The following is an 11,454-nucleotide window of genomic DNA, read 5'->3' on the forward strand; positions in this document are numbered from 1 at the left end:
GTGAAAAGTATACAAATGTAAGACAATGAATGGGAGGATTAGTTTACATGACCCCTCTTAAGCCTGTACTGCTATTCAACAAAATCAAGGCTGATCTTCAACCATCATGCTATTTTCCTGCCATAACAATAGATTCCTTTAGTGTCCAATATATTTAATATATTTAATGTCTGAGCACCCACAATCCTCTGGGGTAGAAAGTTCCAAAGATGCACAATCTTCTGGAGTGAAGAGATTTCTGTTCATCCCAGTCCTAAACAGTCAACACCTTATGCTGAGATTATGTACCTTCATTCTAGACCCTCCAGCTAGGGAAACCAGTCGCTGACTCAAACATGGTTCAATGATACCATCCATCTCTCATTGAGCATGGACATATTCTACTCAATTTCTCCTCTCAGGACACCTTCAAGCAAGGAGCAATTCTAGTGATCCTGTGTGGCACCATCTTTAAAATAAGTATATCCTTTCTTAGCTAAGGTGACCAAAACTGCACACTGTATTCCAGGTACCATTTCAAAGCCCTACATAATCACAACTGGACTTGTTTACTCTAGTACTCCAAATTCTGTACAATAAACACTGAAATACCATTTGCTTTCTCAAATGGCTGCTGTACTTGTACGTTAACTTTGCGTTTCATGTGCAAGGTCACCCAAATCCCTTTAAACAATGTTTAACAGTTTCGTGTCATCATCAGCTATTTCTGTTTTTCTCTACCAAAAAGTTAATTTCACATTTCCTCATGTTGCACTCAATAAACACTCAGTTAGGCAATATCCCAGACAACATCAGAAATGGTACATTGGAGAAAGCCTTTTGAAAACCGAGAAACATTGCCCTTTTTGGTTTCCATTATATATTCTGAAAGTTACATCCTCAAAAAATTGTTAGGTGCAATTTCCTTTTAAGTCATGCTGACTCCACCTAGTCACATGATTTTCCAACCACTTTGTTACCATTTCCTGAATGGCTAACTCCAGCAATTTCACAGATGGACGTCAGGCTAACTGGCAAGCAGCTCCTTGCTTTCTCCCCACCAGCATATTCCAAAATCTAGAGAATTTTGGAAGACCAGAACCAGTGTACAGTGTACAGACTATTTCTATTGCCACCTCTTCTACAGCCATATGATGGAAACCATCAGGTCCAGGCCAGTTGTTAGCTTTTAGTCTCAGTAAAGAAAAAAAAAAAAAAAAGTGCTGAAGAAATTAATTACATTAAAATTCCTCACTCCCCTCGTTTCCCCACTACATCTGGTATTTGCATACATCTATGAAAACAAATACAAAGTACTTGGTTATTTTCTCATTCTCAGTTATAATTTATCATAACTCAGACTTTTAAAGGTTTTTTGTTATTCGTCTATTTTAATTTTTAGCAGTTGTTACAATGGGAGAATGACTAGCTTCTCACTGGTTTACCCATATCCTGTTTTCGGTCTTTATCAATCCTTTGGTCATCCTTTGCCAATTTCTAAAATGACTCCAGTCCTCTACTTTACTACTACTTCTGGAAACATTAAGTATATTTTCAAGCCAAAACCATTCCTAAGTCTCTGATTAGCCACAGTGAATCGCCTCTGCAATGGATCATTTATTCCTAAATGAAACACATGTATGGAGATTTGTGAAGTATTTTTAAATGTTCATTATTGCTCATCTACTGTCAGATAATTTAACTTCCCAATTCACCCGAGCAAACTCACCCCTTATATCTTTGTAATTGATGTTGAAGACCCAGACTCCAGATTTGAATGTGTGTATCAGTGGAGCTGCATGTGATATTCTAATAGCATGATCAAAAACAGCCTGTTCCCTGTTTGGTTGAATGCATATTGTTTGCAGGAACTGTCTTGAATATATTTTGTGAAGCTCTTCTCTAAATACTGTTGTCAATTTGATTTGTCCAGTCTAAAATGAAAATTAAATAACTTATTTGATTATCGAATTACCTTTGGCTGCAAGTTCCTCTTCTTCCTTGGGTAATATTCTGTCCAACAGTATAGCTACTGTTAGAGGTTCTTTCAGCTTCTCCCAACAGTTTCTTGTTCTTATACCCCACCCATATGAATTGAATTCCCATTCCTTCCTCATTAATATCTTAGCCCAAAATTATAGGATGTTTCCTATTCCATTCCTATAATGTTTCCCTTGACTAATTTCCCACCCACCTCCCCAAAAGTATTGTTGTGAGGGCCCTATAAATTAAAATCCCTCTCCCTACTCTACACATCCAATTTTCTGGTCTGTTTAACCCAAAGTAATTTGGCACGTGGCTCAAGGTCCAGACCTAGCTCCTCAAAATATTCTCAGCCGAATCAGTAGCACTAGAGTCCTAGTGAAACTTGAAGTTTGTGGCACAAAACTAAGCAGCCAACTATATCAATGCTGGCTTTTTTTTTTTTAAAAGAGCAATCCAAAATGAATACCACCAGCTTGCTCACTTCTATAGTTGCTCTGCTTTAAAGTGTTCATTCATCTTTTGCTAAAAAGCGATACCATCTGCCTCCGCAACTGTCAGAGACAAACACAGGAAATCTGTCCTCTTATTCATCCCCGAATGATTTAAAACAAAATTTCCATAAAACATCCAATTGGTCTTCGCTGTTCCAACTGAAACAGCATCAGTGTCTCATTTTTCATAAGGAGAACGCAGTATCAACAGCACCTTTTTTTAATGGCTTTAAACCCCTTTAAAAAAGTTTCTTTTTGATTCACTCATGGGATGTGGGCATCGTTGGCTGGCCAGAAAATTTGTTGCCCGCCCCTAGTTGCCCTTGAGAAGGTAGAGGTGAGCTGCCTTCTTGAAGTGTTAACAGTCCAGGTGCTGTAGATAGACCCACAATGCCATTAGACCGGGAATTCCACAATTTTGACCCAGTGATTGTGAGGGAATGACGATATATTTCCAACCAGGATGGTAAGTGGCTTGAGGGGAACTTGCAGTTGATGTTCTGATGTATCTACTGCCCTTGTCCTTTTAGTGGAACTGGTTGTGGGTTTGGAAGATGCTGCCCCAGGATCTTTGGCAAATTTCTGCAGTGCATCTTGTAGATTTTAGAGACTACTTCTACTGAACATCAGCAGTGGAGCGACAATAATTATGGATGTGGTACCAATCAAGCAGACTGCTTTATCTTGGTTGGTGCCAAGCTTCTCTAGTGTTGTCGAAGCTGCACTCATCCAGGCAAATAGGAATTACTTCACCTCACTCCTGATTAATGCCTTACAGATAGTGGACAGATTTTGGGAAGTCAGGCGGTGAGTCCAGTTCATTGTTTGGTCAATGGTGATCCCCAGGATGTTAAATACGGTATGGTGGTGGTGGTTGTTGGGGGTGGGGGGGGCGGTGGTGGACGAGAGGAAGGCTCCATAATGGTGACACCATTCAATGTCAAAAAAGGTGCAGCTGTGAGATTGTCCTTTATTAGAAATGGTCATTGCCTGGCATTTTTTGACACAATTAATGATTCCATTTGCCACTTTTCATCCCAAGTTGGTATAGTGTCCATGCCTGGTTGCGTTTCAGCACGAGCTGCTTCAGTATGAGGATTCGCAAATGGTGCGAAATCATGGGCAACTGTCCCCGCTTCTGACCTTAGGACGAAGGGAAGGCATTTGATACAGCAGCTGAAGATGGTAGGGCCCAGGACACTCTTGAGGAACTCCTGTAGAGATGTCCTGGAGCTGAGATGACTGACCAACAACCATTTTCCAATGTGCTATGTATGACGAGCTATTGGAGAGTTTGGCCCTATTCCCAATGACTCCAGTTTTGCTAGGGGTCCTTGATTCCAAACAGGGTCAATTGAAGCCTCGATATCAAGGGCTATCATTCTCTCTCCACCTCTGGAATTCAGCTCTTTGGTTCATGTTTGAATCAAGCTGTAATGAGGTCAGGACCCGAGTGGCCTGGTTGAACCCAAACTGGGCGCCACTGAGCAGGATATTGCTGAGTAGGTGCTGTTTGATAGCACTGTTGATGACACCCTCCATCTTACTGATAATGATCAAGAGAAGACTGATGGGGCGGTAATTGGCCAGGTTGGATTTGCCCTGCTTTTTATGTAAAGGACATACCTGGGCAATTTTCCACATTGTCTGGTAGATATCAGTGCTGTAGCTGTACTGGAACAGCTTGGTTAGGGGTGCAGCAAGGTCTGGCGCTCAAATCTTCAGTATTATTGCTGAATGTTGTCAGAGCCCATAGCCTTGGGGTTTTCAGGATCTCCAGCAGTTTCTTGATATCATATAGAATGAAATAAATTGGCTGAAAACTGGCATTTGTGATGCTGGGGACCACTTGAGGAGGCCAAGACAGATCATCCACCAGGCACCTCTGGTTTAAAGGGTGAAGCATTCGCAACAATCTGATCTTTTCCATTGATATGCTGGGCTCTCCCATCATTGAAGATGGGATACTCGAGAAGCCTGCTCCTGCAGCGAGTGGTTTACTTGTCCACCGCCATTCACAACTGGATGGAGGCAAGACTGCAGAGCTCAGATCCATTGGCAGTGGGTTTGCTTCACTCTATCACTCACTGCTTATGCAGTTTGGCACGCATGTAGTCCTGCTTTGTAACTCAATCAGGTTTACAGCTTATTTTTAGGTATGCCTGGTGCTGCTTCTGGCATGCCCTCTTCTACTCTTCATTGAACTACGGTTGATCTCCTGACTTGACGGTAATGGTTGAGTAGGGGGATATGCCAGGCCACGAGATTGCAGATCGTGTGAGAGCACAATTCTGCTGCCGATGACCCACAGCTCCTCATGGACCCGTCGAGTTGCTAGATCTATTTTAAGGCTACTCCATTTAGCACAGTGATAGTGCTGCAGAACACGGTGCAAGGTATTCTCAATGTGAAGGTGGGACTTCATCTCCACAAAGTATCGGTACAAGTGACCACTGCACAGCCTATCATGGACAGATGCATCTGCAGCAGGCAAATTGGCGAGGATCAAGTCAAGTACGCTTTCTCTCACCACATGCCTAAAGACCCAGTCTAGCAACTATGTCCTTTCATACGGAACCAGCTTGATCAGTAGTGCTGCTGCAGAGCCACTCTTGAAGGAGGACATTGAAATCACCCATCCAGAGTATATTCTGTGCCCTTGCCATCATCAGTGCTCCCTCCAAATGTTGTTCAATGTGGAGAGCAGAGAGTCATCAGTCAAGGGAGGACAGTATGTGGTAATCAGGTTTCCTTGCTCACATTTTACCCAAACCTCCATGATGTCCAGCACCAATACTGAAGACTCCCATGGCAACTCCCTCCTAATTGTGCCATCACCTCTGCTGGGTCTGTCCTGCAGGAGAGGCAGGACATAGAGGGATGGTGATGGTAGTGTCTGGGATATTGTCTGTAAGGTATGATCCTGTGAGTATGAGTAGGCCAGGCTGTTACTTGACTTGTCTGTGAGATGGCTCTCCCAATTTTGGCACTTGTCTCCAGATGTTGGTAAGGAGGACTTTGCAGCGTTGACAGACCTGTTTCTACTATTGTCATTTCCAATGCCCAGGTGGCCTGTCCGGTTTAATTTATTTTTTGAGACTTTGAAATGATTGATACAACGGAGTGGCTTGCTAGGCCATTTCAGAGGGCAATTGAGAGTCAACCACATTGCTGTGTGTCTGGAGTCACATGTAGGCCAGGATGGCAGATTTCTTTTCCTGGAGGAGATTAGTGAACGATATGGATTTTTCCTACAATCAGCAATGGTTTCATGGTCATCATTAGACTAATACAGACGTTACTGAATTCAAATTTCACCATCTGCCGTGGTGGGATTTGAACCCTGGTCCCCAGAACATTACCAGAGATCCTGGATTATTAGTCCAGCAATACCATCACTAGGCCATCACTTCCTCTTGGATGTCAAAAATTCTACTACGGAATTGTGGTTTGACTATTGATTAGCGCAAGATGAATTTGCACAAGACAGACAGTCTCCTATGGCACCGTACACAAAGTCAAGACCAAGTGTAGTTTTTAGAATAATTTCAAAGTGGAATGTTGCAGGGGACTTAAACAGATACAAAAAAGTGATGTGGTTGAAAAGGGGAAACAACTCAAATAGATGGGACAATGAATCAGGTTATTCCTAATCTAGACTATTTTGATTAATTTTTTTGTTGGAAATAATGTGTTTATAAAGAGGGGGTGCCCTCCTGCCCTCAGCAGGAACCATGTTGCATTCCAAGGTAAATTTAAAATCATTGTAAAATTAAACTAAATCTAAAGCAAAACAGCCAACATGCTTCAAAACAAAAAGGGGTTTGTTTTCTTGTATGTGACTGCAACTTCAGTTTCTACTGCCGAAAATTGAATGTAGCTAGTTCAGAGCCCACTAAATTAAAAATAATGCTGAACTGTTTAACAAGAACTAGCATTAATAGCTGTATCGACAGACCTTTTCTCCTGGCTAGCACAAGTTTAATCTAAACAAGATACATTATAAACATCTTGCTCAGCCTGACCTCCACAGTTGGAAACAAAGTCAATTGTCCTGACTGATAAATGTTGCGAAATACCTTTCATACCAGATGTATTGGAATACGCATTCACCTTGAAACGTGAAGGGAGAGGTTTTCACAACCTACACACATTGGAACACTGACTATAATTAGATGTTCACGGGGTGGATTCATGCCAATGTTTCCCCAGAAAGTTTCAACTTTAGTTATGCTGTGGTGATAAACTGGTGACAAAGGTATTAGCACTATCTAAAGGGACAGTAGTTGATGGGACAACAAAAACCATCCCTGGAAGTAATTACCCACCTTTCAATAAGTGGCAGTGAATAGAAATCTAGAGGTAAAAAAGAGTGGAAAATACTTTCTACATTACATTTTTTATTTTATAAAAAAAGGCAAGTAGGCTCAACATCAAATATTGGTTCTCACTGAATGTCTCAAATTTCTCACTTCACTAATTACAGGTATTTCTCCTATAAAGTGACAGTTGCGTTCTTGTAGGACCTCGCTCTAGAAAATTGCCATAGAAAATCATGTTACAAGGAAATCACTATACCTGTACACCAAAAGTTCACGGTAGCCAAACAGCGTCCACTATTCATCAATTGCATTACAGCTAATTTGCATTAACGAAACACATACTATCGCAGAAATATCTGTACTGCTAATCTAGGTTCACATAACTAAATTGAAAACCAAAGTACATTTTGTTACATTGGAGCAAAGTAAGTTTCCTTTCAAATATCTTTGAAGGATTAGAGTGAGCACTTGTAACTGACTCAATGGCTAATAAAAACATGTCGATCATAAATTAACATTTCCCCACTAGCAGCGGTTACCTATGTTGCGTAATTGGTAGGATGTAGATTTAGATCACATGATTCTAGCGTTTTTATCTAATTAGTACTAGAGACTATCAACACTGTTCCTGTACTAATGTAACATTCAACACCACAGTATGGACAATGATCTCTAGATTTTCCCTAAATTTTGAAGCAATTCATTAACCAGCTTACCAAAAAGAAATATGCACTCAAAATAATTTCCTCTTTTTTTCCTTTAATCTGCTAAATTTTTTTCCTTTTTTGCTGTAAGTCAAACAAGCTGTGTTTAATCCTGGTTACTTTTTAAACAGAATTCTTTTTTCAATAACTTTTCTCTCTGCTTGTACGTCAAATTTTTACTTCCACTTACACATTTACAAATTACAAATCTTGAGCCCATGTTAATCTCAATAGTCATAGAGTCAGAGATATACAGCACGGAAACAGACCCTTTGGTGCAACTTGTCCGTGCTGACCAGATATCCTATATAAAAATCTAGTCCCATTTGCCAGCATTTGGCCCATATCCCTCTAAAGCCTTCCTATTCATACACCCATCCAAATACCTTTTAAATGCTGTAATCGTACCAGTCTCCACCATTTCCTCTGGCAGGTCTTTCCATATTTGCACCACCCTCTGCATGAAAACGTTGCCTCTTTAGGTCTCTTTTGTATCTTTCCCTCTCACCTTAAACATATGCCCTCTAGTTTTGGACTCCCCTACCCCAGAGAAAAGACCTTGCCTATTTACCCTATCCATCCCCCTCATGATTTTATAAACTTCTACAAAGGTCACCTCTCAGCCTCCAATGCTCCTGGAAAAATAGCACCAGCTATCCAGCCTCTGCCTAAAGCTCAAACCCTCCAACCCTGGCAACATCCTTGTAAATCTTTTCTGAACCCTTTCAAGTTTCACAATATCCTTCCTATATCAGGAAGGCCAGAATTGCACGCAGTATTCCAAAAGTGGCCGAACAGTGTGCTGTACAGCCACAATGTAACCTCCCAACTCCTATACTCAATGCATTGACCACTAAAGGCAATCATACCAAACATCATCTTGATAATCCTATCTACCTTGGACTCTACTTTCATGGAAATATGAACCTGCACTCCCAGGTCTCTTTGCTCAGCAATACGCCCCAGAACTTTACTATTAAGGGCATAAGTCCTGCCCTGATTTGCCTTTCCAAAATGTAGCATCCCACGTTTATCTAAATTAAACTCCATACCAACAGACTGGAGGTAGCAGATGTGTCTCCAAAAACATCTGTGGATCAACAACTCAAATGCTAGGAACTTAATTTGATCAGCCAGCAAAACAATCTCACTTCAGCAAAAGATGTTGCTGCCTTCCCCACTTTAATGGTGATTATGAAGAAATATGATCAGCTGCATAGTTAACAACTGGATAGCACTGCAAATAATTTTGTGAATAAGAAAATGTTCTTGTGGCTCACAACTGATTCTATTACTAATTTTTGTTTGCTAACACTGGTGCAGCAATATCTTGCCAAAATAGTACATTATTCATATATCATCCTTGATAGGAGAGTCCAATGCATGGGCATCATAGGACAACCTAATAGTATCTGCAACTTGCATTTATACTGTGGAATTCCAGCATGATTAGTGCATAGCTATCAACAGCTAAGAATTCCTGACCATGTTCTTTCGTTCTGCTCAGGGTGTAGACGGCCATTGTAGTGGCCCTACTGCTACTGTCGTGTCAATCTTAGCACAGACAGAAGGTCAAACCTATGACGTTTCTTGACACCATCCCAGCTACCATGGATAAGGTGCATAGTTTCTAAACTCAATTTTTCAACTCAAGTTTTTCAAGAAAAAAAAAAAAAAAATCAGAATCTCCATTGTGGTTGCAGTTCAGTAAAAGTCTCTGGTTTTCCAGTTACTATGGAAACATTTCTCACATCACAATTTAGATGGGTTAGGTTAGCAGAAGCTGGCAAGTATTGTCATGGCTCCATATCACAATCTTTACTAACAGGACCAGTGAGATGAATTAAAATATTATTTGTTTTCCTTTTAAAATGATACTTGTGTGCCACAGAGGCTGTCAAATCAACATCAGGATAAATTATGTATTTTCCATACCAAATGCTAAACACTTGGGAAATCTCAGAACTTTGTTATTTGCTTACATTTGCTGAAACACTGCTCGCTAGTTTAGTCCTCCCATGCCAAGGATGTTGTTGGTCACTGATGTGCTGTGATCTTGGGCCACTGCCAGTCACCTCTTGACAGATCTAAAGCAGCACATTTCTCTTTGCTTCAGTTAGTGGTCAGCATGAAGCAATGCAGAAATGTATTAACAACAATAAAGTTTCCATTTCATTTCAAAACCAAACTAATGCTACAAAAGTCTTTTTAAAACAAAAGCAGAAAATGCTTGAAATATTCAGATTAAGATTGCATCTGAAAGAAAGGGTTGATGTTGCAATCTGATGCTCGCGTGCCTAGCTTTTTCTATTTTTATTTCAGATTTCTAGTATCTGCTCTATTTTCCTCAGGTCTTCAAAAACTTCTTTCTGCTTGACCTTAATAACCGTAGTTACTTCAATGCCTTGCATGATTATGGTCTGAACACAGCGCCATACTTTTGCTTCCAAACTGCATGAGTTAACCTCCAATGGAATTCACAGTGGCTACTAACAGAACTCAGAATGACTGTCTAAATTAAGAAATAAAAATACAGAGTTAAGAATGGATATAGGACTGGACCAATCAGCACAATGAACAAACCCTAATGGCTGGTAAACTTTGATCTCTAATGACACAAAGATGCAGAATTATGCTAATCTACAGAGTTTTTTTTTGCATTTCTATATTTGATTTAGAATGGTTATAAATTTTACTGTCATTTGGTACTTGGCGACAGGAGTTTAGTTGATAAAAAAGCCATTGATAATGAAAAAGAATATTCTAGGACCCCATTACTCTACTTTTGTTTTTGTTATTTTAAATCAGCTATCTAGCTTTTACTTGATGGTGACTTGTGGTTGGGGCAACAGCAGCTTACTTGACTGCAGTTGGTGTTGTAGCTAAGCATAATCCTGCCAATGTGAGCAGGAATGGGAACTCTGGCCAATTTTAACTCAAGTACACAAGGATCAATTATGGCTGTTGTAAAATAGCCTTGATTGCAACCTTTACATATAGGAGATCAAACCTTCCCTGATCTGCACTACCATATCCACCTGAGGTATTGCAGTGGGTTATCTTCCTAGATTTAGTGTTATGCTTAACAGGCATAAAAGTTTGATTTCTTTCAAAAGAAACCACAATCTTGTAACCTACCCATTGCTTGGTCACCTTTACTTTCATCACAGCAATAAGAGGTTCATAGTATAAATTTTGACTAGTCCATACTAAATATTCTCAATGTTTAAAATGTTTTTTCGTATAAAACGCTTACAAGGATTAAAAAAAAATCCTAAGACGACTGACTTTAACTACACACGATACTAAAAGCTCTCATTAGTTCTGTTATTTCAGTGGAGAATTAGGGTGAGTTCAATGCTGGGACTAATTTGAATAGAGTCCAACCAACCCATTATTTCTTCTGGCTCTGCTAATTTCAAAATGATAGATCCACTACAAAGGCACCAAAATCTTCTTCGGCTAATTAGCTGCTAGCAACAGACTTCAAAACAGGTCACAAGTGGAACAGAAAAATACTCAAGATGCCCTCTACAAATACATAATATGTTCATGGACACAACAGTCAAAAGCAGTGCACAGCCTGTAAAGCTGCAGTAAAGAAGCAGGCAGCAATTAAGCACATATCCAGCTTGAATAGTGAAGGTCTATGAATAACCACTTGCTGCTAAACAATTGTTTCATTTATCTCCCCTCCCAATATGGAGATTGCTATTCTGCATCACCAAGTTTCATGCCATAGTGATTTAGATTCCAATCATCTACAATGCCCCATAGTGTGTTGTAGTCGGAAGATTGTTTGAACATTTTAAAAGGAAGTCAGTGTCAATGCAGGGCAGCAACTGTGATAACCAGCTTGTGCATTTTACAAAACTAACAACTGAAAAACTGAAACAATTGGTGGCAGCCCAATGTAATGCACCTTAAAAAGATACAACTACCTTGAGCACAGAAGCACTGTAAAATTAGAAA

Source organism: Rhincodon typus, chromosome 24, assembly GCF_021869965.1.
Source record: "Rhincodon typus isolate 14 chromosome 24, sRhiTyp1.1, whole genome shotgun sequence".
NCBI lineage: Eukaryota > Metazoa > Chordata > Chondrichthyes > Orectolobiformes > Rhincodontidae > Rhincodon > Rhincodon typus.